Source organism: Panthera uncia, chromosome E1, assembly GCF_023721935.1.
Source record: "Panthera uncia isolate 11264 chromosome E1, Puncia_PCG_1.0, whole genome shotgun sequence".
Classification (NCBI taxonomy): Eukaryota; Metazoa; Chordata; class Mammalia; order Carnivora; family Felidae; genus Panthera; species Panthera uncia.
In genome coordinates, this window is record NC_064814.1 from 59,206,599 (window position 1) to 59,211,384 (window position 4,786).

The following is a 4,786-nucleotide window of genomic DNA, read 5'->3' on the forward strand; positions in this document are numbered from 1 at the left end:
GCGACCGAAGAAGCAAAATCAGTGGACACGCGGTCACGCAGACACGCTGACCCGTGACGTGCCTCGGAGACGCACCAGCTGTTAAAAACCTGCTTCGGATTGCTGAATCCACAGCGTGTTCCCTGGTTGTCCAGTTAGTTTGGGCACCTAGAAGCCATTTCATCGGTGAGAAGCACTGCTGACCGTGGGGGCCTGCAAGTCGGGTCTGGTCCGGGGACGCCGTGGCCGCGTGAAGGCCGGGAGTGGGCCCTGCTCGACTTCACGCTGAGGTGCGCTGACTCGCAGAGGGCTCACCTCAGCAAAAGCAAGCGAGCTCACGACTGAAGAGGAGGAAGTCGTGTGGATGATCTTACCTTCCGTTCTTGCGCAGGCCGGTTATTGGCCGGAAAATGGAGCATCTGAACGAGTGTCACAAAGAATCGTGAGGCCAAGTGAAAACACGCTGGCGTGTGGCGACCGAACGTCGGCTTTGCGGCGGAGTCTAAGTTGGGAGGAGTGAAAATAAAGGATTTTGTAACGTGGTTGGTCAGTGTTCATTTGAGTCCTAAATAAAAATCGATGAGAGCTAATGCACTACGCTGAAATATTTGGTGTGAAAACGTGTCAGTGGTCTGGGGGATCGTGGGTGCGTCATCTCTGGGGGTGACTAACTACCTTGATGTCGCGGAGGGCAAGGGCGAGCTGGCACGAGGGGGGGTTACTCCCTTGAAGGCGACTTCCAAAGCCTGCGCTAGCGGATCCTGAGAGAGAAGTTTCTCTCTCTTAGGAGACACCCCTCCCGCACTTGCCACCGTGGCCGGAGCGAACCGAGTCCTTCCTGATCTGGTTTTCGCTTGTTCTCAGCACCCATCACGAGGACGCACACCGCCGGCGTGAGCAGTGAGGGGAGTGGCCGTCAGGAATCCCGGTCCAAAGTCTCCGTCCAGAATGGCACGGGTCCCTGTCACACGTGAAGCCCAGTATCAAAAAGTCCTACTCGTTCAAAAACGAGACTGTTCTATCTGGGAGTTGTATAAGTCAACATTAATGCCTTTTCTAACCCCTGGCGTTTCCGTTGGGTGCAGCTGTATCCCCTAAAGAAAAAACGCAACGGGGCAGGTGTGGGTCCTGGCGCCCCCCCCCCTCCCCCCCCCCCCCCCCCGCACCCCTCCCACTTTCCTGTTGCCGCCCGGGGTTTGCACTGGCCTCCAACACCGCCGGCTGTCTGGCATGGGCTGTTTCCAGTTCCTCTGCTGCCTCGGACCCTTACACAGCCTGCGGTTTCGCAGCCCTCGTAGGCTGGGGTGCCCCTGCCCCAGGACGGAGACAGCCCCCCCATCCCCTCCCCTCGAGACCGTCAGCCCCTGAGCAGGAGTCCCCGTGCGGCCGGTGTCCAGTCCAGGGCGGTTCTGGATGGGCGACGGGGTGAGACAGGCTTCTGGGGCCCACGGTTGGGGGACGTCCCCAAACTCCCTGCGGCAGCAACTTCTTCCGTAAGGGTGCTTAGCACCGTTTTGTGACTGACACTGAGACCCTGGCCTCTGACGTTTCAGACGCCTGCCTCCCTCGGCCGGGTCAGCTTCGGTGACCGGTGTCTTCCCCGGGGCCCTCGTCTCCTACTCCCCCCACCACCTGCCCTCACGTGGGCCCCTTCATGGGCCTGGTCCACGGTAGCCGTGTCCCAGCTTGTGTCCCCACCTCTAGGTGGCCATGGAAGGGCTTTGTTTTAGTGGCTTTTTTCACACTGAGCCTAACCATTTTGAAGTGACCAACTCGGTGGCACGTGGTACATTCGCAGGGCTGTGCAACCACCAGGCCACCTAGTTGTGCCCCCGAAAGGAAACCCGTGCCCCCTGGGTACGTGCTTCCCATTCCTTCCCGTCTCACAGTTTCTCAAAGGGTAAAGTGTGCACTGGGCAGAAAAGCAATACGGTCCCGGAATGTCCACGAGGGACATCTTCGCCGTTGCCCCCCACCCCGGGGGTCACCGCTGTTGGTGGCATCTGCGTGCCTGTTCAGGGAACACGCCTGTGTACCCTTCCTCAGCCGCCTGCTTGTCACTTGGCCACTTCAGGGACCGTCCACGCAGACGTGCACACCCGCTCCCAGTGCGGCAGCTGCCCTGTGCCCCGTGGTTGTCGTCCTCTGTGAGGCCAGTACAAACCGGGTGGTGCCTCTCCCCGGCTCCCAGCCCTCTTCATCTCTTAAGACCTTGTTCAGAGATCACCCCTCGGGGGCCGTCCGAGCCACCTGGCCCCTCCCCCCTTTTCCGTCATCTGTGTGTCCAGTAACCACAGTTCTGGTTTAGCGTCGGGACCTCGTTGTCTGCACAGCCAGTGCCCACTGGATTGCGAGACCCTGGGGGTAAGAGCCCTCGTGCTTGATTCTGTACTCGCCAGGGCCTAGCTTGCTGCCTGCACACCATAGAGGCTCGATAAATATTAGATGAGTGGCTGAGGGTCGGAGGGCATCGTAACCCCCGACTGGTGGAGGCAAACGCTGAGTGAGCCCAGACCGGGCGGAGGGTCCAGGGCAGGCGATCCCCTTTGTGGGCACCCTTTCTGAGAACCCTGTGCCAGGCCGGGTGCCAGGCCCTGGCCGCACACCATCCCCCAGCGGTCAGGTCCGGCCTGTGGGCTCCCTGTACCAGTGATGGCGGCGGGAGTCGGGTCCTCGTTGTACCCTGCTCGATTTTCCCATAGGACATCTGCAATTTATTTTCTGGACACTTTTTATTAAAAAAAAAAAATCTTGGGGCGCCTGGGTGGCGCAGTCGGTTAAGCGTCCGACTTCAGCCAGGTCACGATCTCACGGTCCGTGAGTTCGAGCCCCGCGTCGGGCTCTGGGCTGATGGCTCGGAGCCTGGAGCCTGTTTCCGATTCTGTGTCTCCCTCTCTCTCTGTCCCTCCCCCGTTCATGCTCTGTCTCTCTCTGTCCCAAAAATAAATAAACGTTGAAAAAAAAAAAAAATTTAAAAAAAAAAAAATCTTGTCATTTTATAAGCCCTATTTTTTAAAAAGTAAGCTCTACACCCAGCGTGGGGCTTGAACTCATGATGCAGAGATCAAGAGTTCTGTGCCCCACTGCCCCAAATAGAAGCCCTAATTTTTTTCAGTTGTAGAAGAAAAATGGCCTTTGCTCATTCCCCTCCCGTGGAACTACTGCGGTCCCGTTTCACCTCACCCCTGTCTCGCCTGGGCCACATGGAGCTCTTATCCAGCCGAGCCAAGAGAGGAGGGTGCCACATCTCTTAGCTCTGTGCCTTTGGCATGTGGTCACTGTGACTCGGAAGAATGGAACTGTCCCCAGGGAGAAGGCACGCCGTGTGACAGGCTTCGTTGTCTGCAGTTTCCTCACGTTCCTGATAAGGCTGCTGCCACCGTCTCCAGACTCACTTCTTGCTTTGTTGAAATTGCTTCCTTGGGATAAATTCATCTTTCCGATCATTTGGAAATTTATTCCTGGTCTTTATCTCCCCCCCCTGTCCCCCTCCCTTCCTTCAGGGTTCTGTCGAGTTCCATTGGACTTCCCTCTCCCACCATCTTTTGGTGGGGACTGTGGGTCCTTTTATCCTCATTAGAATCCTCGGGGGCTCAGGACACTCCCGACCCCCACCCCATCTATCTAAATCTCTCCCTATTGGGATTTCTGGCTTGAGTTTCCCAAAGCCCTTCCTTTATTTCTGCAAATCCCCACTGTGCAATGACAGGCCAGGGGCTGACAATGCTGTGATTTCAACCTGGGGACCTAGCTGTGAGGGGGAAGGCAGAGACGTGTGTCCCTGGTCACACACCACACAGCCCCGAGCACCTGCCCGGTGCTCACAGGCCAAAGGGAAAGTGCCCTGGGTCCCTTCTGGCCTTCTCACTGATCACTGGATGCTCCCTGAGCCCCTGTGAGGAGACGAGAGGAGGAGGAAAGCCACACCAGCTCGGCCCAGCCAGGAGTTGGAGTTTCAATTCCACTCCTCTCTAGCAGGCTGACCAGGGCAAGAAGTTTGACCTTCCTAGGCCCGTTTCCTTGTCCACAAAATGAGAGTCATGGTGGCATCTTCCTCAAAAGGTCTTTATGAGGATTATATAATACCCTAAAAAGGCTTAGGACAGCCGTGACACACACTTGGTGACCACTAAACATTAGCTTTATGTGCTAAAGCTAATCTGCCAGGGATCAGAGATACAGAAAAAGAGGCACAGCGACCCTCAGTAGAGGAGGTAGTGAGTGAAAAAAAAAAAAATAATGATGGAGTGTGAGGGATGAAGAAAGGGTCTGAGAAGGAAGGAAGAGAGATCAGGAGGGCTTCCTGGAGGAGGTGGTGTTTTAAAGATCCGAGTAACACTCCTTATGCAAGAAGGGAAGGAGAGCAGTTGGTGCAGAGAGGGATACAGGCTCAGGGCACAGGGGAGGAAGGAGAGCATGTTGGGATGAGATTGGGGGGGGGCGCGGTTGGAGCTGGCGATAAGAGGGAGGGGACCGCCAAAGGGTCCAGCCTGCGACAGGAAGGATTCCAGGAATGGAGAGACTGGTCAGGTGTGCCAGTTAGAAAGATCCTGCGGCTTCAGGGTGAAGAATGCACTGCGGGGAGGGAGGTTAAGACTGAGCAGGTGGGGCGCCTGGGTGGCGCAGTCGGTTAAGCGGCCGACTTCAGCCAGGTCACGATCTCGCGGTCCGTGAGTTCGAGCCCCGCGTCAGGCTCTGGGCTGATGGCTCGGAGCCTCGAGCCTGTTTCCGATTCTGTGTCTCCCTCTCTCTCTGCCCCTAACCCGTTCATGCTCTGTCTCTCTCTGTCCCAAAAATAAATAAAAAA